General features: G+C 44.0%; 1 protein-coding gene across 2 annotated transcripts in view; it reads left to right on the top strand.

The window, feature by feature from the left end:
- Nucleotides 1-1432: 1432 nt before the first annotated feature.
- Nucleotides 1433-27518, top strand: part of zmiz1a (zinc finger, MIZ-type containing 1a) — a 109266-nt gene continuing 83180 nt past the window's right edge. Inside the window, exon 1 of one of the 2 annotated variants that reach the window (XM_079362729.1) lies at nucleotides 1433-1658. The gene's annotated coding sequence lies outside the window, so the exon portion shown is untranslated. The remainder of the gene's footprint in view (nucleotides 1659-27518) is intronic. The other variant, XM_079362730.1, reaches the window with a different exon arrangement.

Raw genomic sequence — 27518 nt, 5'->3', positions numbered from 1 at the left:
TGACATTATGTGAAGGGAAATCATGAATTACCATCCAGCAAGCCTAATCTTGTCACCTTGTATTGATAAATTAGTATCTCAATTTAACAGCAAAGGGAAATAAGATGTTTGTAAAGTGCAAACAGACTAATTAGCTGTTATAGAAGATTGTTTATTTGCAGTTGCTTGTTCTTTTATCATTTTATCAGAATAAAAACAGTGGAGAAATCCAGTGTGCAGGCGCAGCATGAGGAGTGAGTGATTCTATCTGATGCACTGCGAGTTGAGCGGCCCTCCCTCTGGGCAGTTCAGCCTTGCCTGACTAGGAAGAGAGGGAAGAGCTTGTGCGCTCTGGCGTGCGTGTGTGCGTGTCGGGAGGGGAGACATTGTTCCTTGACGTCACCGCTCAGCCCAGCCTGCCGCTGCTCTCAAACACGTCTTTGTTATTCCGAGGCTTCCACCGGAGAGTGGCCGCCCGCAAAACACGGAGCCCCCGCGCTGCCAGAGCCGCTGGAGCGGGGCGGAGGTTGGGAAAAGGTTCCTATTTACACACCACAGGCAAACGCACACTCGGGCACATACACAAAAAGGGGAGTTGTCATTTAAAACAAGTCAGGGATGTTTCAAGAACGTTTATGTCTTTTGTTTTTATCTCTTTGCTTTGTACGATGACCTTGAGAGTTTTGAAAGGCGCCTTTAAATAAAATGCATTATTATTATTATTATTATAAGATTTTAAGTCTTAAAAAACGTCATCTGACAGTTCAATTATTATTGTTAGAATTAAACCGTACATTTTTAAACACATTGCACCATTGTACCACTTATTTTCTGTTATTTTAGTTCTTTTTAGAACCAATATATGACAATAAAAAAGTTAAAAAAAAAACACCCATCACTCAATTAAAAATCCTGCTATCATGATTTATGCTTTAGAGCTAAGTCTAGGCACTAACTGAAAATAAAAAAAGTGATCTAATCAACATACATGAACAATTCTGATGTGTCGCTTAAATCATAAGTCTAATAAATTTGAAATCAGATGACTTTTTTCCCCTACATTTTGAACGTCACTATACGTATTTTTTTTAATAACCCTAATATGAAAATGATTGTCCTAATCTTTTAAATAGCGTATTAGCGTATATAAGGTATGTATTACTTCAAACAAGGAACAGTCTGTTTGGAAGTATTTTAGTAATAGGCTATCTCTTTTAAAACCATATCATCAGAAGCCTAAATTTAACAATGTTAAATTAAATACCTGCAGGTTTAGTAACACAAGGCATCATCTAAAGCAACACCGCTGCAATGATAGGCTCTGCATCCAAAACATAGTTGGAGTGGTCTGCACTCCGCTTCAGTGTGAAATGTGCTGTAATCAGTCTATTAGCCCGTGTTTACATCTTTACGCGCAAAGTGTCCTTCCGCGGGAATCTAGGTCGCGTTTTCGTAGCGACCGCCGTGCACAGCTCTCCTCTGGTAACTGAATAGCCAGTGTAATCTGACACTTCAACTTGCCGTGCTCTACGGTAGTTGATTCAGTCAGTCACTCACATCGTCTCCGGGGCTCTCGCGTCGTCTTTGTGAAGTGCAGAGAGCGAGACAGAGCAGCGACGTAAACACGAGGTTTTTTTGGAGGAACAATACGCGGATTCGCGACTGACTCCTCGCTCAAAGTAAGTTTGGCGCCTGGTTATTTTGTGTTGCAAAGAGGGGTTTGAATGCGTGTTTGACTACTCAAGATGGGGTTTGCCTCCCGCTGGACATAGACTACCTGCTAACAATAGGGTGACCTCCTGGAAACCTTTAACAGCCGCTGATGAACTCGTGTGAGAGGGGGGCAGAATCTGGATGTGTGAGCGGCAACGGCGCGCCTTTACGCGGCGTTATGTCCAGGCTTGTGTGTGTGTGTGTATCCCATGTTTCTGCCTTTTGTGGACGAGTTGCGCTGGAGCGAAATAGTCTAAGTCAATGTGTGTGCAGGGTTATTTCTAAATAGGTGCATGCATTACGCAGAGATAGGAATTTGCTCGTCAGTCAGTGATTCCATGTCTGTGTGTTTGTGTGTTTGTAGTCTTGGTCGATCAGCTGATGGCTCGGTTGATCAGAATGTAAGTCACTTAGCTAACAGTCAGCGGTGTGACTGTGCTTGTTGCTATTATAGGCTACCTGTTGTAATGCAATTAGCAGGCGTGTACATATGTTACTCTGATATGTGACTGTTATTTAACACCATGCAATGCAGCTTCATTGACATTTGCACCTTGAGGTGCACTGATAACACTGATAGTGATGATTGGATCCTGTCATGGATCAGTCAAAGATCAGTAGCTTCTAATGTGAAGTCTTTTAGACCCTCAAGGCATTCTTCGGGGTCTTTTATAAATAAGGAAATGTGTTGCTACGACAATCTAGAGAACAGTGCTCAGGTGTGACTCTGCATTGAAACCCTTATTGCACACAGCGTTGTTTTATATGAGATCATATTAACATCCCAACCCCTTATAGAGACCTTCAGCATTGCCATATTTGCTTACATTAAGTCCCTCTGCAGCAGGGTGTGATGAGCCGCTTGACTCAGCACAGCCCGATATGCCTTAAGTCTGGACCCTCCCCGTAAAAATTCCTCCCATCTGGATGTGAGGCCAGCCGGGGCAGAGCGGAGCAGAGAAGGGGGCTCCTGACAGGAGGAGGAGGAGGAGGAGGAGACTGCCACTCTTTCATTAGGGTGCACCCTGTTACAGGACAGCTAAACTTTGGCAGAGGGTGAAAGGGAATCTTTACTTTTCTGTGTAAAGGCGCTGAAGTTAAAGGGAGAGTGATTAGGAGCAAACCAACAATCCCTTAGAGTTGTTGTAAAGTTTTTTTGACGCCTGGAAATGAACTTGTATTGAAAACCAAACCCTACCATATCTCTACCTCATAGCTTAATAAGAACAAGTGATTTTGCTGTCAACAAAGTACCTCAAACAATCACCCTTAAATGCCTAAAAAGCCCTGTTTCCACAGAGATTGGACCCTCTCTTTACCAAAATGAAACATACAAGTTGAACACAGCCAGTGGTTATTGCAGGGGTATTGCACTGGATTGCAGGTGTTCATGTTATTGTGTCCGCTCCCTGTATCTCAGTCTGGAGGGTGCTTGTGGAGTGTAAACAGATTTTGGATGGGTGCACCCTCCAGTGTCTCCTTGCTCGGTAATTTAAATTGGTGATGTAATGAAATTGTTTCCGCAGCAACACTTGTCAGTGGCTCCACATTAATTAGTGGCGTTTGAATTTGTTTCTTCTTCTCCTCCTTCTGATGAACCGAAGCAGCGTTAAGTCATCTCAGCATGGCATGAAAAGAAGGCACGCTCGTTCAGAGTGGGTTACCTGATAAATTGTGAAAGAAAGAGGGCAATGAATTAAAGCCATCTGCAACTGTTTGAAACTTGGAGGAGTGTGTGTGTGTGTTTGTGTGTTAATGTGTGTGTATGTGTGAGTTTTCTTTCCTTCTGTCGTCCCTCCTGGGGCCTCTCTGCAACCAGCCAGCCGGGCTGTGAGACGAGACAGAAGAGTGTCTGATTCACTAAACAGGCTAAAGGCTCCACTCACTTTGAAATCAAATTTGGCTTTTATTTTCAGAGGCTGTAAGTACATTCACTGAGACTGGACTGTCTGGATTTCTATGCCATAATGTGCGGGAGATGGTGCTGGAAATATGTCGGGAAATACTGAAACACAGACAGAAAGGCAACACATGCAGCATGTGGCTGAGAAGTGCAGCTAAACACGAGGAAGCGTGTTTATATGCAACAGTATGTTTGTTCCCAAAAGCAAACAAGGAGACAGAATGGACAGATTACACTCTACTAAGTCCCAACAACAGAGTAAGATGCTAATATTTCAAACACTGGTCCCATAAAGTTAGATTTGGATAGCCAAAATGTAAAGTTATGTAAGGACAATGCAGAGACGTCAATTCAATGCATCTCAATACATGTGTTAGGAGTTTTTACGAAACTTAAATACAGATGCCTCTATCTGACTTCAAACCAGACCATCAGCTGGAAAGTTTTTTTTCAGTGGTTTTCGGGCGCACTATTACTCGGCTCTGTTGTCCAATATCCTACACCTCTTCCTCAATGCACGTGCAAAGAGAAAAGACGGACTACTCAAAATGGACACAAAGTTAAAGTCCCCGACAGTCTCTTGTATTGGTCATAAAAGAATGAAACCATTGTTTTATATTAATCTATTCATATGTAAAAAATATGTATTCATATTTATACTTTGAAAACACAAACATATGGTTAATGTTTATTACCTCTCAGTCAGTTTTGGCGCCACCTGTGGACAAAGTAGGATCACTTGTTTAATTATTGTACATGTGAGTCGTGTGTTTTCTAACAAAAGAAAACAATCCCCCTGCATTGTCATAACAGTGAAGTGTGTTACTCATCTTTACTGTGCCAAATTTAGAAAAAGCTGTTTGTGCGATGTGCTGTTCATGTGACACCTAGACAAACACAGAAAGAATACGTCTTAATGCTGATGTTTTAGTTTCCTTTTCTAAGCAATGTTGAAGCAGCAATATTACCTTTCAGTCTTTTTCTTAAACAACTAGAGAAACACCTCACAGGAGCTTGAAGGACACGCCACATTGTGGCCCCAGCGGGCCACCTGTAGTCTCACATTTGTATGCTGTCGCCATATAAAATCAAGCAACCCGGAGGCAAACACGGCTATTTGAAAACAACATCATTTTACTTGTAAAATCAGATCTGTCATTGAGTCTTTTTAAAAAGGTAGTGTATGTCTGAAACAAGTTACTGTATGTCAAAAATCCTTCAGCTCCATACTCTCTGTGGATGATTCACAAAAAGCAGTGAAGTAATTAGTGTATTTCACTTCCTGTCTGTTAGTTAAACACTGTAAGTACAGGACAAAGAACAATTACATGTCTGAGTAATTAGCTCTTTGTTACTCAGCGATCTAACAAGTTAAACAGTCTTAACTGCTGTTTGCTGTGCGCTGGCACAGCTGCAGCCTGCCAAGTGCTTCAAACCTGGAGAACGCTGATCAATGTTTTGACAGCCTGACATTTCATCTGGCTGTTCAGTTGTATCGAGGACTGCCGTGAAACACTTGCTGCCTGTTCACTTGACACGGATTCGTGTAGTCTGGTGTCTCGCCGTCAGCCCCGAACCCACCCACCCACCCACTCGCGTCCTGAGCAGGAGTCAGCCTCTGTCTCCGTCTCTCTTTCTCTCCTGTTCTGTCTCACTTGCGGTTCGTCTTGGCAGCACGCTTCATCTTCCACTCAGGCTTTGTTTTCAGCGTGCCTATTTTGGTCTTTTAATAAGGAAAAACTTGTGTTGCCTCAGAGCGTTTTAAAGACTGATTTTGAAAATAAGGTCTCAGCTTGAAGTGTTGTATTTGAGCTGAGGTTGTGCCCTCATGTCAGACACTTAACTACTTCCTAAACGCTGTTGTAATTCTACCAATAAGGCTGCAGTCTGACTCTCTTCAAGTTAAGACAAGGTAAATGAGAACTTTAAGTATCCCGCTGATGTAACTTTTCCTTTCTAGCCAACTCTGATGACATCATTTGAGTAAAGAGAGCCAAAAGTGGACCAAGATTCGGCTCAAGGATAAGAAAACCGTAACACCATATGTGAGTCAGTGCTGCAGACAGAGCCGTGTGGTTCTGCTTGTGGCTGAAACATGATTGGTTTAAACTCCTGAGGTGGGCTGATTTTAATTGGAGAAAACACGGCGATGCAGTTAGATACTTTTTCACAAAATTTCAGAAAAGGTAGAATCCTCAAGGCTGTCAATGTCATTGTTTGTGTCCTTAACTTTCTTAAATCCAGTTCAATCATGAACACCTCCGCTGATGTTATCTAGACAACTTCAGGCCCTGATATTTTTTTGATTTCCGCCGAGAATGAGAAGAACAAGAAGTCTTCCTGTTTCGAGTTAATTATCAGGAAAGCATGTTCAGGAGTACAGGGCATGTGTGAAAGGTGCTTCCGTTTTTTCCCCCTCACCAGAGGTGAAAGGCTAATCTGGTTTTTCTTCTGAGTTTGTCCATGTGAGTGAATCAGAATAGTTCTTCTCTGCTATGTCGGTTTAGGTGGTATGAGAAGGGGGGGAAACATTTATTAAACTTCTGTTTGTGGAGAGGCGTCACTTCAAACTTAACTTCCCCAAAAACATCCGGGGGACGCCAGTCCATTAAGTGCTGTTTTTCTGGGACAAGAGAGTGAACAAGAGTGCAGAGTGAGGAGAGGGAGAGAGCGAGAGAGAGAGAAGAGAAAAGTGACTGGCCCACCCATGTCACCGTCTCATGCATGTTTGATTTGATGTTTCTTTGAGAAACGAGTGCAGGGGACGTCACAATGGCCCATGTCCTGTTCCCATCCACCCAGAGTCTGGGGCCCTTGAATCATAAATGACACCCAGTCTCAACCCGGAACAATATGAGAGTCTATGCCTGCATACAGGAGGAACAAAATGTTCCCTCCAACCATCCATCCATCCATTCGCCCACCACTGCTGTCTGCACTCAAGACTTCTCACCATCGCAAGCAATTACCCTCACGTTTTTCCCTCTCTCTTTTTTTTTTTTGTTACTGCTGATGAAATCCTCACAGAGCCTGTCTCAGCTGTGTGTCAGTGTTGTTGTTGAAGCGGAGAGAGAAAGGGTTCGCGATGGAGAGGAAAAAGAGATAGTATGTGTCTGAGTGAGTGGCGTTGGCGTGTGTCTGTTTGGCTTGTAAATCCTGTTTAAGCTAAACAAACTCATTGTCCTCATCCTCCAACTGTGTGCTTTGTGTGTGTTGTGTGTGTGTGTGTGTGTGTGTGTGTATACTCTGCCCACCCTCCTCCCTCCTTCCTTTCTCCTCATCTCTCTCTTCCTCTCCTTTTGAGTTGTAAGTACAGTCACTAATTAGTCCCCTCTCCCTCTTCATGCTGGGTCAGTGGGTTTAAGTTTCCAGCGCTGATCTGCTGTTTGCCTTGTCTCTCCTGATACCGGAGTAACGCCTGTGAGCCGGCGCAGACGGCCGCAGCCACTTCCAAAAGGGTCTTCGCACCTCGCGCAGTGTCCCACATGGGTTCATTTGCCAGACAGACTCTCAGGACTGTGCTCAAGCTTTGCTCTCATGCAGCTCTAGGTTCATGCCAGGTACCAAGTCCAGCGCAGAGCGTCTGCCGGGTCGACTCAGACATGTTTTCATACGACAGGACAGGACAGAAAACAGCATCAAACTAACATCTTTTTGAAAGATTTTTGTACTACATGCTGTGTTTATATTATCAGTTGTGCCATAAACAAACTCACGTCTAGCCTCTGAGAGTGCATGGCAGTGTTGATTTTCTCGTGGAGGTTGCGTGGGAGATGGAGAGTGATGGCAGAGTTTGTCTGAAGGCGGTCGAATTGTCTCCAACATGGCCTCCAGGGAAACATTCTTCATTGTTTTCCGACAAAGTAAATTAACAAGGGTAATACTAATGCAAAGGGACAGCACTTATTCTTCGCCTGCTATGCTGCTTACGAGGGGGAGAGGGAGCGTTGCATTATCTGCTCTCACATAACACGTTTTTTTTTTTTTACACGTGCAGAGAGTTGCAGAAGGTTAAAATGTGGTCGATATCGACGAGTCATTATCTTTGCAAAGATGCGTACGCCATGCAAAAAAAAAAGTCATTTTCCAGTAAGGATTCAGTTTGCATGCAGGGCTGTGTATGGTTGTAGTTTAGATAGATTTTTCACCTGCGCCTTCAGTCTGTTAATGAAGCTTGCTGTGGTTGTTACAGAGAGCCCCTCAAATCACATTGGCATACAATCTTGAGCTCCACTGCCCCACTAAGACTGTTTTCTTACCGCTTTCCGACATTGCTCAGCTACAGAAAAACTCTATTACTGTGCGCAGTGTGTTTGCCCGCTCCGTGCCCTCCCCTCCGTTTTGACACTGGCGGTTGAGCCAGGCGCTTTCCCAGGGTTCTAAGGACTGACATCCCTTTCATTTTTCCCGCCTGGGCGGCTCAGATAAAGGGGCATATTTTAAACCTCTGTGTGGATACACCAACTGTAAAGAGAGATGGGCTGGTGGGCTGGGGCTGAGCTGCAGCATTAACTTCATACAGAGAGAGAGAGAGAGAGAGAGGGTTGAGCTGTGATGAGGGGTGGAACAAATAAAGTCTGCTTTGTTAAACAGCGATCTCAGCAATTTGAATAATATGGTCGTAAGTACTATAACGGGCTGCAGACCTGGTTTTGCAAATATCACAAACATTATCTACAGATGACCCATCGCTCTCCTTTATTGCCACATGGGCAATGTGTTTAACCACTTTTTTCTTTCGAGCCTCCCTCTGTTACAAGTATGTCCTCGCAGCAAACAAAAGCTGCGTTGGAAGCTGTCGTTTATCATATCAGTAATGAGAGCAGGCTAATCGTGTGTATTCCGGAGACAGCAATGATACACTGCTTGGCGCTTGCCAGGGATCAGCCTCTAAACAATGTTTATCATTGTCTCCCAGGGCTTTTTAATTATCTGGCGAACATTATTGACATAACAGCAAGGGTGCGTGTTTTATGATTTTTAAAGGGCCTGGGTTACTATTAAAAAGATGTGTGCAAAGAAAATAACAGCATAGAGAGTTTGTTCGTTCCAAGGTCCTTGAGCTTGTATTTGACATTATTTATTGTACATCAGTAACTCTACTCTAATGAGAAGGACTGTTAGTATTTTTTGCAGTTCATTCAGTGTGCAGTGGGCTGTATGGGTTTACCTGTAGTTATACATTTACCGTATCACAACTCTTAAACTGGTATTATCAGTGTGCTGTATAGGCGGAGGAGCGCTTAAGTGGTGCGCCGTGGAAGTGCCAAAACAAAGTGACTTGCTAACGAAAGTATTTATCCTCACAGTGTTGCTAGCACGTTTCTATAGCTAGCCTGTTTCTAGCTGGTTTTAAATTTAAAAACTAAAGAAAATAAAGTAGTCTGTGTCCATTTATTCTTCAATCAGCTTCATTCCAAGACTGACTATTCGTAACGAGATGTTTCAGACAAGTTTCGTGCCAGCTTTTGTTTTGTAAACATCCTAAATTCACTTTTATATTGATGTTCCCTCAGTCCATTTTCTGGTAATACGTCCAGTAAAAAGAAGCCGTGGAGCTTGTTAAGAGCGACTATTTGTCTGCTCCTTTCCAAGGAACCACCCATTACTTCAGATTAGATGCATTAGCAGCATCTAATACGGCTATTACACATTTCAGCCATATTGCTTTCACAGCCATCCTGTAACCTTTGCCTGGCTGCCCAGTGGGAGCAGAGTGGAGCCTGAATGGCATGTGTTGACATTGTTAAAGATACACGTGAGGACATCACACGTTTCGTGTCTGACTCATATATTTGGAGTGGTGTGTAAGGCTGGGGTTACGTTTTTCATACCATTGCCTTGCTAGCAACATCTTGAGGCTGTTGTTCAAGTCTTGCTAATAACATCTGAATAGATTAAGCTAATGGCTTCATTTGAGACGGTTAGCGGTGGTCAATGAAGGCAGCAGTGGAAAGCAAAAACAACATCAACAACAGCAGACAGACGTGGATGGGAAATATGAATAAGGGCCAAACCGTGTGTGTTACCTACCCCCACTCTTGTACACACACATCACACACACACACACACACACACACACACACACACACACACACATATACATACATCCTTTTCCTCTTGTCATGTCTCTTGAACCATGTCTCCCCGGATATCAAATCAACATGATTGTATAACAAGAGAGGAGGTGTGTCTCATTGATGGGTGCGTGAAATCACCTTTGCTGTGCTGTGTGTGTGTGTGTGTGTGTGCATGCTGCCGTGAAATGTGTGTGTGTGTGTGTGTGTGTGTGAGAGCAAGAGGGAGGGGGGGGGGGGGGTGTAAGCAGCAGCAGCGGTGGCTTGGGGTGAGGTCCTGCCCTGATTTTCTCTGGAATTCCTTTGTTTTTGGAAGCCAGAAAGGGGGGAAACTGAATCTGCGTAGCCCGAGGGGTCTCCGCTCCTTGAGCATACTCCGCACACACACACAGACACACATCTCTCCACCGTCAGTTCTGATGGTTTTAAGGGTGGCTCTGTTTCAAAGCATGGAACAGCCAAGGTGTTTTTCACCTTCCAGAAAAGAAGAAAGCACAAAAAAGGATGACTGCACCAGGCACAGCACATCCGGCCTGGAGGGACTGATGCTGCTCAAACGTAAATCTCCTCCGAATTCAGGGCTACGAATGAAAGTCAAATATAAATCCTGTCACTCAGGACACATAAGTATCTTTCAAAGAATACAGATGGAAAACAAAAGCAGAGAGAGCACCACTTACTTAAAATAAGTCATAATGAAAATTGTGGCGATTGTTGCCCAATGTTTTACGTATTTAACAATGCTCTTCCACAGTTTAATGTGTTTTTAGAGCGTTCGGATGCCACTGCAAGGGCCGAGGCTGCTGCAGAAATGTCGTCAGCTGCTCCTGCGAGCTGAAAATTCCCCTCACATTCATGGCTCATTAAACCTGATAAACCTCTGGTAATGGTGTCAAAATTGTACAAAGGTATCTCCATTTACGCAGAGCCACAAGTTTTCCGTGACCAGATCCTTATCTGGGAAGCTGTCGCTTTAAGTAACTAACTTCCACAAAGAGGAGCTTTTCCCTCTCGTTTGAAGGGGGCTCGTGTTGAGAGGGGAGGGGATTGAAAGGGCTTGTTGCCTGCCTCTATTGAGCCAGCTTCATTCTTTGCTGTCCCCTGGAAGAGGCAGGAGGAGGGAGATGGGGCTAGAGAGGGGAGATGGCAGCAGAAAGGGGAACAGTAGAAGGGCTAGAAGATCCGGTCACGTGAGCCACAACAGCGTTCGTGCTGGTCCCTTTCAGGCTGTCACAGTAAATCTGTTTGACTTGTCACTTTGTAAATCATTACGAAGGCTAAAAGCCTCTCTATTGGATTGTGGTGGAAGAGGGGAAGGAGGCAGCAGGTTTCCTTTGTGCCTTCTTGACGATGATGATAATCAAGTTTGTTTCTGGCCATCCTGCTGTGAGGCTATAATTGGCTCCCTTTTTTTCTTCTTCTCATCTGCCTTTTTTGGCATGTTTTAGCAGACTGGTAGTGCCATTGTGATGAGGTCACGTGTTAAGTTCTGTGTAGAAAGAGTCAATAGCCTTGTACACATTGCCAGTTGAAGGTGGGATATTTACTCCTCTGTTAGACCTTGTTCACTTTGTGTCATGCATGGAAGAGGAGTGGTGAGATGAAGTCAGTACGTTGGCGATCTGCAATCAGAGAAAGTAGCCGAGGCTTAACAGGGGACGGATGGTGGCAATGTGTAACGGGGGACCGCAAATCTCCACACAGTCCGTGTGCGCGCTACGTTCCGTCAGCACCGCGGTTTTGCTCCGTCAGACAGCGCTCACTCGGGGCCCCACTGGGTCTGTTTCTGAGACATGAACGCAGCCATGAGCAGCTGTACGGGTTCACAATCAACCTTTGCTTATGTAGACACAGCTTGTGTGCTTCACTGCTTTATGCAGAACTTCATATGTCTGAGCATTAGATATTTCTGCTTGTGCTCACCTGATTTGTAAAAAAAGAAAAAAGAAACAAGTTTATAATGCAGTACATATTTAATAATGTTATTAAACTGAAAGGTTGACTATCACTTATTCTCGATGCAATATTGTTTGATTACAGCAGCACTGGGCAGCAGATGGAAGTCTGGGTTAACTTGCTGGGCTTGTTGGATGGATGGAGCGTTGGGCTGCCTGTCAGACACACGTTCATCAAAAAACAAAAGATTTCAAACACTTTACATTCAAATCTAGATTGAAATGAAATGATCATGTCTACAACCTTATTCTGAAAGACTTCCTACCAATGTTCAGAAACCATTTCCTCCGTCCTGATGCCAGGACCTAATTTACCAATAACGATATCGCTAAATAGAAAATAAGTAATAGTGGTGAAAAAACACGGATTGGCTGACGTCTTGGTGTATTTGAAAAACACTCTCTGATTGAACCACACCATTGCTGATCGTTATCACCACCTGATAACTTATATTAAAAACAGTAGATTTGTTGGAGCTTGTTGGTTCCGTGAGGATCTGTGCATTCACGTCATATTCACAATACATGATACCGTGAAAGCTGTACACAAGGTTTGATATTGATACGTGTAACGATACCCCCCGACTTTGGACTAAAAGAGTTATTATATTATATTATTTTGTCAATCTGATTGCAAAAAATGTCATTTGTAAAAGCTGTATTACTTAATTCCTATCATAATTCATTGTTATTGACATCTGTAGGGGAGATATAACATGGCATAGAAATGTTGGTGATTCTACGTCCTAACAGTTGATACTTAACGCTTATGGTTAAGAGCATCTTTGGTCTCTCGTAACTCCTCCATGGCGATCAGGGTGACAGCCACAGATTGAAGTAACATGACAAACTAGGTCCCTTCTCCTTCTGTTTTTCTTTTTCCTCTCTTGCCCTGTATTCTGCTCGCTCCGTCTTCATGCCATCCATCTTTTCTCCTGCTTTCTCCCCCTTTTTGCGCTCTCTCCCCCCACCTCTCGTCTTTGGTGTGTGTGCCAGCAGCACTCATGCCTGGAACAGAGCGCCTGGGCAGACATCTGTCGCACAGCGTCCCTGATCTGATCTGCGGCTCGAAGCATCGGGGTCACGAAGAGTAGCAGTCGCCGGTTCAGACACCATAGGAGACAATCTCAGTGTTTTTTTTCTTTCCGGTCTTTAAATGCTCTTCTTTCTCTTTCATTAAATTTCTCATTGCACACAGCGGCACACACACCAGGGTGTTTAAGCTGTTTGTGGTCTCTGTAAGTGGAGCGTCTGTTGTGTGGACTGTGTTGCACTATACCGGGCTGGCACTGTCCCACGTCTCCCTGATAAAAGCTCATTCTTCGACTCACAGGTGCAGGGAGTAGAGGGAAATGTGGTTCTTATCTGGCTGTTTGTCAGCCGCAGTGATGTGCAGATGATCTGAAAGGAGGATTTTTTGACAGTTAAACCACATCTTTATGCCTGGGGCAGCGCCATTAATGACAAAACCAATGACAGAATGAAGAAAAGGGTGTTAATTGTGGCTGTTCAGTTGAGTTAGACAGAGGTTAAAGTAAGATTGACATACACAGTCTCTGCCAAATTTGATACTTAACATACCGTCTTGAGAGATGAATGCCTGCGTATTGATCCCACTCAGCATTCTGACATTTATTTGTTGTAACGTTGTTAAAACAGGTGAGTTCGTGCCAAGTGACAAGACTGGTTAATGCTAAGCAAAGACGTCAAAAAGTGTGAAATGTTGACGGAGGGAATGTCTTATAGAATAACCACAGTACTTTTTGCGTGCTTTGGCTCATAAACCTCAAATAATTCAAGAAGTTTTTTTTGACATCTATACATTCCCGGACATTTACAGATTGATTTCCTGCCTTCGAGGCTGTTTATTTCACTAAAGTATGAAATTGAACTTGCAGAGACTTGATTGACATCACTAATACATCACTGTACACAGAATATTTAGTTTCCCTTAAGCCATGTTATCTGAACTCAGTGAAAAAGTTGACAACAGTCGGTGAAAAAAAAAATCTCCTCCTGCTGGGATATTTGAAGATACGACAACTTCTAAGATTTCACAGCGCTCTTTTTATAAAGCAAGAAACAACTACTTCACATGCGCCTTCTCACATCGCTGTTTACTCACTCACTTTTCTGATTTGATTTTCTGACAACACATCTTGTCAGCGTGCTGTTATTCAGCAATCGACTGTCAGCCCTCAGATGTTGGAAAGTTTTGAAATTGGTCCCTGTTTGCTACTAAAATACCACACAATCTTCGAGCAACTTTGATAAAAGGCCACAGAGGTCACAGCGACTCTGTGATTAAGTGTCGCTCTTGAACAAGTTTTGAAAAAGATTTTCAATGCACCAAAGGCTCGTCTGAAAGATGAGGGGGGGAAGGAAACCTGAAAGGAACCTCAAATAAACTTTGTATGCTTTTGATAAAGAATTACAAGTAGGCCATGTCATGCAGTTACAGGGCTCAACATGCAAAAGCAAAAAAGGCTTGATTATTGAAATGAGTTGCCTTTTTTTTGTAATTCTGTACAACATAGTGGCTCCTGGTGTTTGTCTTCTAAACGTGTCTATGTAGCAGTGACTGCTGTATCTTGTCATTTTAGTTAGGATACGATACGAAAAAGGTGTTACTTTACAACAAGACGTTACCTTGCATGACTTACGCTGCGAGGCTCTACGACACGTTACGTGACGTTGCGATATGCTACAATTACATTACATTCTAACAGTGAGATTTTTTTTTGTTGGTTTGTAACTTATGTTGCTCCTGATAGTGATGGTCAAAGTGAAGTTGCACAAGATGTAACGGGTCAGTTTACTGCATGTGCCCCCTGCAATGTTCTCCTCATCTGAGTCAGCACAGTCAGAGTTAATGAGCCATCAGGTGTGATGAATATATCGGTCTCCTCTATGCCGCCTGTCCTCTTTCTAAGTGACTATCTGCAAAATCTTGTTTACTTAGGATAAATCCTGAGATGGAAATCAGTTTAAAGATTAGATAAATTGCACAGACGGCTGTCGTCTTCTGAGCATACTTGAGTGTGACACTTAGTTGGCTGGACCACAAGCCCATGCTAGCTCCATGATCTGAATATCAATGTATTTCTGCAGATAACATTAGAAGTGACATTAGCTGTTCATATGGTATACATAGGCAGCGCATATAGACAATTCTCTCAGTCGCGCTGCTGCACTGCTATAATATTAGAAAGGCTCCTATGACCAGACAAACTCAGGGCCAATGTACACTTTGAGGGCATTAAAAAAACGAGCTACGCTGCAAATTTCAGATAACATTCACTAAGCAAATATTAACTGGCTGGCTCTATGCATTAATTCAGTTCACTTTCAGAAGCACAGCCAAGGCTCACAGTATGCTTACACTGTATAAATCACTCTTTAATAGGTTCATGTTTGTGCTCAATAACACCTATTCACCTTGATATATCTTTATTTGCACTGGTAGAATGTATCTCATTACCACGCGGCTGCACATATTCCACACAGCTTTATTTCATTATGTGCCTTTGTGTTCTTTATAGTAGTTAAAAGCTGTAACTAGCAATCTTACTCTTTAATATCAAACAATTATTCTTTGATTAAGTATCCACCCATCAATTATCTTTATTGCTTTTCTCGTTTGGGGTCTCAGGCGGACGATCCCAGCTGTGGGGTACCCTGGACTGTTTGCCAGTCAATCAAAGGACATACATATGTAGACACAAAACCAGCCACTAACTCCAACTGCAAATGTTAGTCACCAGTTTTCCTAGCGAGCGTGTCTTTGGACTGTGGAATGAAGCCAGAGTATCCAGAGAGAAGCCACACATGCACAAAGAGAACATGCGAACCCCACACAGAAAGGCTCCTGCCCGACAGGGATCCGAACCAGGAACCTCCTCGCTGTGAGGCGACTGCAACACCATGCGGCTCCTGATTATCACAACAAAGTTTAAACTAAAGGAAACCAAGTTTTCTGCTCAGTTTCTAGTATTTCTTTGCGAGTCGTTTTTCTGATTACGCTGCTTTCCCACTTGACAAAAACTCCTCAAAACTTCTGTAAGTTCAGTGGGTGAGCTACCCAAATGTCTAAAGTCTTACAAAAAAAACCCAATGGTGCAAAGTAAATGGAGTCAAATTGAGCTGCACAGTGCACATCTTTTTTTTTTATCTCTATCTATAATCATGTCCTGTGTTTAGAAGCAGAGCCATGTCCCTTTACATTGAGTCTGATAAAACCTTCCCACGTTTTGCACCTGAACTCCTCAAACTAGAAGTTCCTCCAACAGACTCCTTTTAGTGTCCTCTCTGTGTGCTCCTGTTATGCAGCAGCCTGGAAAAGGTGCTTTATAGTGATGACAGGCAAGGTCGGGCCACTAAAACAGGACAGTGGGGGGTGGTGGTGGTGGTGGTGGTGGTGGGTGTGGGGGGGGGGGGGGGGGGGGGAGTGAAAGAGAGTGTCACTGCAGCTCTCCTTGGTGTACCACCCTCAAGTCAGCTGCAGCTACAAATCAAACAGAAGCTAGTGTCGGCTGGCGCTGCGCCATGACACTGATCACTGGCACACAGAACATTGTCAAAACCATCTTGATGTGTAATTAGGAGTGCTCTATCATTCCTGCCATCACTTAGCAGTGCTTGTGTAGTTCAGTGTGTGATGTGCATGTAGCTTTTGTGGTTGTGGTGTCAGGTCTGCAGGGATATAAGTGTATTTTACACACTATAACCCCCGCCAGGTTTGCGATAGAAGGACCTCGCCTGATCCTTCGAGTCGGTCCAAAGCAGTAAACTCTGTGTGACTCGGGTGTGCGTGCGTCCTTACGTGCACTGAGTGTAACCTTGTGGTTGTTTTAAAGGGTTGCAGTAGAGTTACTGCTCTTTGCGAGCGTCACTGATGCACATCGCGTCCTGTGTGACTTTGACCAGCCGAGCCTCGCAGCTCTACAGAAGCAGAGCGAGCCGCTTGTATAGATTTAGCTTTTAAAGCGCTGTGAATGTAAACGGCAAAAGGAGAGTAAAAAAAAAAAAAAAAAAATCTGGTTTGCAGGTAGAAGGTTTCCCCCCTTCCATCCCCTGCGATTAAAACATTTAGAATTTACCCATTAACCCTCATCACTCACAAGAAGACCTCAGATAAAATGCCTCATTTTACACCTAGGCTGTGAACAATTTTGCAATTTGTGCTGTTATTATCCCAATTTGCGCAAGCGGAAAAAAAAAAAAGAACGAGAGAAAGGGAGAGCGCATTGTGTGCCCTTTGATTAAGTGGGATGTTTGAGCGCCGGGCCCTCCACCTTCAAGAGAGATTTGATACTTGAGGGGTTGAAGTGTTTTTGATGGAAACTCCATTAATGATTGATAACAGGAGGAGAGCGGTTAAAAATCTCCCTGCTGCAGCGCCATCAATTATTTAGAGCCCTCTCCTTGCATTTTGGTGGCACATAAAATATCAGTCACCATCTTGAAATCTCGTGTTGATAATATCCGTCAAAGGAATTAAAGCTTTGTATTGATCCCCTTAAAACGCCCCTCATCCTGGCGGTTGTATGTCGTGCATTTTTAAGGTGAATCTTGTAACACATGGCAACAATTACAGCGGGTTTGTAGCTGTTATTTCCTCTCATCAAAGCAAAATGTTCTGAGACTTCTAAGACATCACTTATAAAATTCTTATTGATAGTATCAGAGGTTTATGTTTAAATAATTGAAAAGAACCATGTCTGTAGCTGAAATTGCTAATTTTAGGTATTAGGTCGGGTAAACATTTTTAATCAGCGTTAAAAAATTGAAGTGAAGAATGTCGATTTAAGTATACTACCTAACAAACTGAATGTAGCCTCACCATCAGGTAATCAAATGACAAAATATCGCTGCTCTCCTCCATATCTCGACTGTATCTTGACATGGTTGTGTGCCACAAAGTACTCCATCTAAGAGCTTGAATGATTCAGCCAGCGTTCATGTCGAGAATCTCACACACACGGCACATGTCGAGTACGATGTTGAGGGACTGAGTGGCTGTTTGAAGTGATGCTGGAGATTCGTGTCAGCCAAGCGTTTTTTTTTCCCAGTGTTGGAGTGCGTGTCAGTGCAGCGGCAGAAGTTCTCCGGAGCTGAGAGCTGATTTGAGCTGCACGGAGACGAGCTGACAGGCCTGCAGGCTTCTCTGTGTCATCGCCAAGGTTTCCCGTCAGCACAGAGCGCCGCTGTACTTCCACGCAGGAGAGCCCACTCGATTAAGTCTTTATATTGCATGTGGCAGCAGCGGAGCAAAGTGTCCGGCCGCTCTGTACAAAGTGCTCTGAGGCTGCTTGGAGGCACGCGAGGGGGAGATGTTTTCAGGATGCTTCAATTGGTTGTGAAGACTTGTTTGGCAGTTAATGGTTATCTGCTCTCTAAGGTCAGAACGTACCTGACACTGGTTCTGTTTAGCTTTGCGTCCCTATTTTGGGGTCATTGGAATGAGAGTAGAGCTGCTGCAGCTGAGCAATGGGCACTTGTTTGATTGATCTTGGTTCACAATGGTTTCACATTTGAATGATCTGTGTCAAACCCGCGCTTTCCATCACAGGGTCTTACCGACAATCAACCGAAATAGTATCACAACATAGGAAAAAGTTTATATCAGACATTTATGTTTATGTGTCCAAAGACACCACAATCAAAATCAGTTTATTTTGCTGTTAGATGGACAAAGAGGCAAAAGAAGAGGATGTCACTTTGGGCTTTTGGAAACTGTGATGACTGCTTATTTTCACATTTAAAAACACATTTTTTTGTATGCCTGTTATTGGAGTGTTAGGAAATTGTATAGCGTTAGAAGGGGAATGAGATCTAGGAAATCAGCTACAGGCCGGATTCGAACTCGGCCTGCCAGTTTTTGAGGAATATCCACTGAACATTGGGCGCAGAGTAACCACTCAGCAGATGCTGCTGAGCTTTCACAACATTTGATGTTCAAAATAAGACTTAATTATAAGAAATAATCAGCAGAAATGGAAACTGAGTGCTCATTTACATGTGTCAATGTTTAAAGGTAATCATTGACTGCTAATTGAGTTTGTCAGCACTGCGAGCAGAATGTTGCGTTATTCTTTTTCTGTAAACCAGCCTCACGGTCGTTTGAGATAAGCTCAGAAAAACAAAACCCCTCCTGGAGATTGATATCAAGTCTAAAGGATGTAAAGATAGAATTGAACCATGACAGCAAATAAAAAGTCCCAACAATAAAGTGGCTGCTGTTCTTATCTGAACCCTGATCGTTGGTGTCTCGCTGTGGCGGCGAGGCGCAGCGTGCTGCCCATCCTGTGTCAACATCGCTGTATTTACGTAAGCTGTTTCCCATCTCAGCCACTGCTTGTGTCCAGAGCGCGCGGGGAGGCGGTGATGGCGAGGCGATGTGATTAGATTTACAGATGGAGATTAATGTGAACAGAGGTAATAGCACAAAGGCATAAATCACAAAGAGGAGGCTGGTCGCACTGTGCTTGACCTTTTCGAATGGTGATAATGATGCTGGAGTCAGATACGCTGCTACTGGGGCTGCTGCAGAGTCAGTCAGAGTTTAGACAACAGTGTCATCATCCCTGTGAAATGTTTCAGGCCCTGCAGGACTTCACTTTCTTTACTGTCATTTTTTTTTTTTGGGGGGGGGGGGGCCCTGAAAAGTGGCAGCTTTTTGAAGTTATTGTAATACAACATGTGTGGAGGCATTTTTTTTTTTTTTTGCTTGTAACACTTTACCCATCAACTGCCACTGAGAACATGCTCCAAAATGCCAAATAAGGTGTGTGACAATTGAATCCAACAAATCAGTGCTGACTCACATTTATAGTGTCTGGTTGGTAAAACGTTTAAAACACAGCCTCCGATTGGTTAAAACACTCCACAGAAGATTCCAGAAAGTGGCGAAGTGGAACAGTTTTGAACATAATCACAAGAAGACATCACGTCTTGGATTGATAAAAGTGATTCCATAACAGAGCAGTTTGAGGGCCGAATGACAATATTGCAACTTCCTGGAGAGACTGCTGTTGGGCGTGTGTGTGTGTGTGTGTGTGAGAGAGAGAGAGAGAGGGTTAATAGATGTGGCGGTCAACACTGGAGTGCATTCACATGAAAGTGACAGGACGCATGAAGCTGTCGGAACATTACATGCAGAAAAGTGAAGGAAACGAGTAAACGCAGTCTGCACACGCGAAGCTGCAGAGCGATACCTGGCTCCGAGGCTCTTTCTGAAAGTGTGAAGTAGAGACTGTCTGTCTGTTTGTCCATCTCCCTGGCTGTCCCTTTGCTGCAGAGCATCAGCCGGGTTATTAAAAGGAGCCCTATGGCTGCCACTGATAAGGCCTGTAATGGTTGCCGGGTGCTGCCACTGACAGTGCTGCCTGCCTGTCTGCGTGGCAAACACAAGTGGCCTGGCTGGGGGATTACTGCCTGCTGCCATTTCTGCTGATGCCTTTCTTTATGTTATCCCCTCCACTCACATGTGCTGCATTTGAATAACTCGGCTGATGTTGTAGAAATGGAACTCCTGGAAATCTTTCCTCCCTGCAATGCATACAAATGACGGACGAATTGCTGTCACATGCTTAGACCTTCTTGTGTTTTTTTTCTTTTCTTTTCCCTTTTTTTCTTTGCCGCCGCCTCCTTTTTTTTTTTTTCTTCCTTCCTCCCTTCCTTCCTTCCTTCCTTCTAGTGGCCATAACTGGTTATTTACATGCTCTGTCACTTACAGGGAGGAGTGATGCTGATGGGTTAGGAGGCTCACTAATCCACTCTGCCGCTGTCATTAGAGAGAAGCAAACAGACTATTACCACCACCTCCTCCTCTCTCTGCTCATCATAAGCCTGCCTGAACCTCTCACACACTCTCACACACACACACACACACACACACACACACACACACACACACACACACACACACACACACACACACACACACAGGGCTGTGATGGAGAGTGCCTCTTGTTTCTTCAGCACTACTGAGTGGAGCCCTGCTTTGGTAATTGATCCTGTTTGCTACATGTGGAGGAGGAGGGAGAAGAAGAGGGAGGCCCTAAGTGTTGTCAGTTTGCTGCATTAATTTTTCAACCGTGGCCGGAGGAGGGGCCCCACCGCAGATCTGGCTCAGAAGGGTCCAAGCTTCTCCCCCCCCCTCTCACGCTTCTGCTTTGTCCGTCCACATTTACACCCTGGCGTATCGGTGCTAAATCTAAAATAAGTGCCTCTCTATGAGACTCGTTTGTGATTCATCTACTCGGTCGCGGCCGCCTGCTGATGACATATTTGTTTTCCTCCGTCTCCTCTCAGAAATAGCCTTCTGGTGGTTTGTGTGACTTGTGCCTCTTTGTCTGGCTGGTTTGTTGCCTTCTCATGGCGTACAGTATGTGCAGCTGATAATAGACAGACCTCGTTCTGTGCGTTTTGATCCCAGCTCCAGGCTCTGGTCGCTGACTCACTTATGATGTCACCCAGCCTGCAAAGAAAGAGGACTAAGCAGAAAGAAAGCGTAAGAAGGACATTTTTTTCCCCCCTGCTGCTTGCCGTAGTAAAATGTGCTATTATTGCCTGTATGTTGTTCACAGTTCAAGCACCGCTCTCTCTAAATATACCCCTCTACTATAATTAGTCCTAATGTTATCACAGCGCCGGTCAGCGGATGGAAAGGATACCGCTGAGTGATTTCGACGTCCGTCAGAGCTGCGTTAGCAAACACTTCCGTGACTCATTCAGAGGTGCTCTCAGCCGCGCAGGACGTCACTGCTGACATTTGTTACAGATATGAGTCATGAGTTCTTGCTTGATATTGAATGCTTCAGAAGAAATTTAACCATGACACATCTTATTTTGCATCTCTAATGCTTGTTGAAATGCCGGGGGATGTAAAGTAGCGCAAAGCTCACAAGCAGTTGTCATGCGAAGTGTCTTTAAAAAAACAATTTGTAGAGCACACTGTGGGAGAGAAATGCCTGCAGGCGTTCGACGGAGTTAAGTCATGATCATTGGAGTTGCATTACCCACAATGCACAGGCACCAGGAAGTTGCTTAGTCCTAAATCGTCAGGATGGGCGGTATGCAGGGGACAAATCTGCACTCAGGGAAAAAGTAAACTGAACTTTGCAGATTCCTCATTTGCCACATTTTGGACCCAAAGATCAACTGAAGAATAATTCCACTCTGAGAGAACTCAGACGGCCTCTGAAGCTTTCTGTCCACATGGTCACATGGTCTCAAACACCTTTCAGGATATTTTCTTAAAGTTTGCATATGATGTTGTTTTGGCTTCTTATAGAGCTCCTCAAGTTATTTGACATGAATGGGCAACAATGATTTCAAGCACTTCTTTTAAACTGTGGCTGGTTCCTGCTTAGACACACACACACACACACACACACACACACACACACACACACACACACACACACACACACACACACACACACACACACACTGTATTGCTGTTTTATTTGTTAAAAGTTTGACCTGTTGAATGAAGAGATTGCAAGATGTCACGTTGTATTTAGGACACCATTTTCTGGCGTTTACAGACGTACTCATGAATCCATTAATCATCTGATTTATCGGGAGATTAGTGGCTTACAAAAATGGTTAGTAGCAGTCCTTCTTTCAAATCGAACAATCACAGAGTTGGAAGGCTCGCTAGATTGCTGAGATATCACAAGTTTCAGTCCAATATTCAAGCGAAAAAAGAAAAAGCAAACTGAATCCAACTTTTCCCACAATGCATCTTATCTTTCCTTAGACTTCCTCATGTCTCGCAACCCTTCTTTATCTTTTAAACTCGAGCCTTTAGTTTGTAATGCAGACTGTTATCAATGTGGAGTCTTCAAGCCAAAACAGAAGTAAACCCGGAGACATCCTCAAGGTTATTCTCCAGACTTCGGATGGCTTCTCAAACACAGGAGGAAGTCATTCTACTGTTTCCACCAGCTCATAAATATATTCTGTAACTGAATTACATTCCTAAAATTCCTTTCCCTTTTTTCTCATTCATCACATGAAGTGATATAAATTGTACCAGGTAGTAAGAAGTGATTGGAGTTCTGCGAGGGCGATGAGGCAGGTGATATCCAAGTGAAAACAGTTGTTTGAAAAAAGTCCATGAAATGAATCCACTTCTCACCGGCAGCTAACTGTGCTAACTTTAAGGTCATTAGCCTGATTGATAAATGGACAGTTTATCTGACATAATCAGCATGTTGAAGATCTATAGGCGTCTGTCTTTCCCTCTGCAGTAACACACAACGTTATGTTTGAGGAGGAATCAGTGTCTTTTCACTTCTGGTAGTTTGATCTTCATTTTTAGATGTTTTTTTTTTTTATTTTTTATAAAAAATGTAATCTAAAAAATCTTTGGAAAAAAAACACATCAAGGTCGACTAGCAAAAATGATTAAAGCTCACATATTATGCACAATGCACTGAACCATTTTTTCTGATGCTAATTGATGTCCCTAGTCTGTCCCTCATATATCCAACTGTGTGATTGGATATAATTAGCACTTCAAACATCACAAATAGTCCATAAAGATATAATGACGTCCGTGATGTTTGCGACTCTGTGAATGCGTCTCACCATCCAAACCTGACTGTTTAACCTTAACGTGACTTCAAATGAAACGCTACAAAAGGCAGGGCAGGCTCACAGATGAACTGTGTGATTTACAGCGTCTCTGAGGTCACACAGGTGAGAGTCTTGTTCTTTACCCCTCTCTTTGTTTTGGACCATCCAACAGGTGTGTTTTCTCATTCAGGTGAGAAAACAACCCCCCCCCCCCCACCCCACCACCACCACCTCCTCTCCCTCCTATCCTTTTCTCACTCCTGCCTGCTCAGCTAGCCAGGACAGGCCTCCTTCCCCTCCAAAACCATGATTGCATTCTTGAGCTATTCCACCCCCTCCTTCAGAACAAGAGCCCGCCGCATCTCTCTCCCTTTCAAGTGGAGGCCGTTGGCCGCGTCGTCCCTTTGAAGATGTAATCTTGGAAAACACAGAGACATCTCCGGGATTATCTTAAACGTCTTCAGTGTGTCAACAGCCCTGTTGTGGAGCAGCGCCGGGGCCCGTTTTAAAAAGGGGTCGGCCGTGATGACAGCCGAGGAAAATGCGGCATCGCAGAGGTAATCATAGGGTCAACTCAGCTGACTCCATTCAGGGCCGGACTCCCGCTGTTTAAACTGCATGATAACACTCGCACAATGAAAATGATGTATTCCCCCATGTGGCAGGGCTGTGTTTACAACCGAAGGTAATAGCAGGCGATGGAGCGCTCAATAACAGATGGTGTTTGTAGGTGAGGTTCATTTATGTCATGACATTTTCCAAAATGTTATGAGAATCGGAACGGTGTTGCGTCTTAACTAAGCACACACAACAAAAGAGGAGCGGCACCATTGATCAGTCACAAGAGGGAGAGTTACTATACAGCAAATTAGAGGCACATAAGTGGGCGCTCCTTGAAAAGGATCTTGACTTTGTAATCACATCAGATGTTATCAGGAGGAGATTTTAGGAAGGGTAAGTGCTCGGAAACTAAATCAGAGAGAAGCTGCCTGGGGAACACGTTGTTATCATAATTACCTGCTGAGCGACGACTCCAGAACTCGTGTTGATGTTGACGCCGAGCTGCCCTCTCCTCTATGCTGTCTTGTGTGGGCTGCTGCCTTCGACACATCTCTTTGTGCTCTGTTCTGTGTGCGTTTCCTTTCTTTCTTTCTTTCTTTCTTTCTTTCTTTCTTTCTTTCTTTCTTTCTTTCTTTCTTTCTCTCTCTCTCTCTCTCTCTCTCTCTCTCTCTCTCTCTCTCTCTCTCTCTCTCCCTCTCCCTTTCTCTCCTCCCCTTTTTCCCCCCCCTTTCTTCTTCAGCCAGGGAAACAGACTGCCGGGCCAAATCTTGTTTTGGTGAGATCTGGCTCGGAGATTTAGGATGGACTTGCGTCAGTGTTTGCGTGCGGCCGCTGGCAGGACCCGGTGCTCCTGCTCCCTGGAACCTCGTCTTCTCTGTTCCAAACAACAACCTGCTCCTGCCGGCGCGGGGACAAATGATCGGTTTGAATGAAACGCAGCACACTGCCTCCTCGCTGTTGGCATTTAAGCTGCAGGAAATAACAGATGATGATATCAGAGTGGGAGAGAGAGAGAGAGAGGGAGAGACCACTCAAGGAGGAGAAACACTTGACCTGTTTGTTTTGGGAAAATGGTATTCCTCCGCTAATTTCCTCCTGATAAGTATCTGACAGCTCTTACTAAAGTGTTTTATCTTGGCTGGAGGGAAATGGCTTCTCTCACTCAGAGTGCCGATCGATTTCAGACGCACTGCATTCTCTGTTTTTTTTTTTTTTTTTTTAAGGCTCCTTCTATTTGCATAGAGGTAATCAATTACATATATTAGCCTTTGCGCCTAACGTGGACTTCTGGACTTCTCCTTTCTTCCTTTCTTCCCTCCTCAGACTCTGCTGCAAACTCCCCCTCTTCCTTCTTCCCCCTAACATCATTGACTGCTGTTTGCCGTGTTGGGGGGCATTGATTTTTACTGCTCTGCCTCTCTCTCTGGTTTAACAGTTGATGAGTTGTGTTAAGACGCCCAGGGACAGCCCTGCCTGTTTTAAGGAGATGAGGTCGGCTTTTATAGCTCTCCTGCTTCCTCAACCTCAGATGATAAGGTGTGCGTAAGCTTGTGTGTGTATATGTGGGTACGAGCACGTGTGTTGAGACTGTAGGATTCCCCACAGGAGGCTAAAGTAAACGCTGTGGTGTTAAGGGCTTTTAACAAGCAAACTCAGGCTCTGTCATATCCAGCGTTTGGATCACTTAAAAGTCTTTGGGCAGAAAATTGGTTTACCTCCATCAATGAGTGGCCACATCATCAGATACGATTACCAGGATTGAAGAGAGCATGAAACACGAGATGAGCGGCTGGAGTGGAGAGAGTTTAGATTTAAAGGTGACAGGAATTTGGAGTCTCTCTGCAGCACCTTAAACCACCCACATCCCACACACACACACACACACCACACACACCACACACACACACACACACTCATGCTCAGGAGTCAGAGATACAGACACAAACCTCATTTAACACGATTAGTTTCTTTGAGGATTTTTACCGCAGCCTCTCATATCCGGGATGAAAGAGTTCACACTTCTGACAAGAAAAAAAAAAAAAAAAAAAAGAGCTGGAGTCTGCAGAAGCTAGCAGCAAGCACTCAGCTTTTCACTGCAATATTCACCACATTATTAAGGAGCACATTGCTTTGTGCTGTGTTGCTCTCAACACCATCTGTAGTGTGCTGCTCAAGTGGTAGCAATTTTCTCCTAGTCTCGTGTCTCTCTCGCAGTATTACAAGTGAAACTCGATTGCAGATCTCGGCTTTGCTCGATGTTCTTGCTGCATTTAGTTTCTCATAAACGTTCACATTCTTCAGTGATTGCTGCCTGCCAGCTTCCAGTATGCAGAGATGCACCGCTCTTGCAGTATTTAGCTCTTTGAATCCTGAAGTCAATTCAGCGTAGGAGAAAAATATTTGCCTTTGAACTGGAATCCCGTCCAAACTCTGCCTTTATTACACCATGTTGTCTTTTTTTTTTTTCCAACCATAAGAAGCTAAACATAGCTCTGGCGCTTGGTTGCAAAGTGACCTCGCTTAAAAAAAGAAAAATGCAATTGACTGAGAATCTGCTTTAATACAATAATTGGATTTTCAGGACTGAATGTATGGCCAACTTAACAATGTGATATTCTAATCTTTCTCTTAAAACCTATAACCCTGACACACTGGCTGCACGACACATTTTAAAGAGGGTTCATCGGTGCGTGGTATAGCTGGGTAATATCAACCTAATAGGCTTACCTGTCAGCACTGTACGGGGACGTAAACCCTGTAAATCACATTTGTCTGCGACACCTGCTCGCCTCCCGTCGTATTTATGGCTTTCTCCTCCGCCCTGTCCTCTTCTTTTTGGCCTGGCTCCAAAATCAACCCCCTCGTCTTACAATATGTGCCTCAGTGTGTTCCCTTCTCTTCATGGATTAAATGAATGAGCAGGTGTTCAGATGTGAGGGGGGGCGATGGCATTCCGGCCACACCCCCCTCTGTTAAAACCATCCATGTATTGTTTTGTATATGTCAAATTTGATATTGGATATGAAGTCTCAAAGTGTCAACATTAACACCCTAATATTAATTAGTGAACACAGCAAAGCGTGGTTGTGTTTAAAGGAAGAAGATGGTGAGCACAAGTCCTACTCGTACTCAAAGTTTGAAAAAGTGCGACCATCAGCCCAGATATACATTATTGTTATTTTGTCTTAAAAGACTTTTTTTGTTTTTTCTGACTCATGTTTTTTATGTATTTAAAGTAAACGAGGTAACAAGTTACAAATCAACCCGTGACGTGTTATAACTCTGTGAAGTTGTTGAGATGTTTTAAATGAATAAGACTGAAAATGCACAAGGGAAACACTTCCTCAATGGGACTACAATTTATAAAACTTAAGTGCATCACAGATACCTCGAGACAGAATGAGTGGTAGGCTAATCCACGCGGCCCAGAATCGTTGTGTGCTCCTGGCCTCGGCTGGATTTGTGTCGGCCTGTAAAGGGTGCAGCGAAGCAGTGAGGAGAGACTAAGAGAGGTGTATTAAGGCAGTGAATCTCGCCGCTGTGTGTGTAATGGACTCAGGATGAGGGCTGACCAAGAGCCAGGCTGCTGATAACCTTTAGGAAGGACATTGTTCCTGTTCAGTGGGGGGTGTGTGTGTGGGGGGGGGGGGGGTCGCGTGGGGAGCTGGAGAGGGGGATATACAGGACTGCTGCAGTACACAGGCACGGCAGCTTGATAGGTGGTGCAGTTGCTCATTGGTT

This window comes from Symphodus melops (genome assembly GCF_947650265.1).
Source record: "Symphodus melops genome assembly, chromosome: 15".
NCBI lineage: Eukaryota > Metazoa > Chordata > Actinopteri > Labriformes > Labridae > Symphodus > Symphodus melops.
This window is presented reverse-complemented; position numbering and strand designations above follow the sequence as displayed.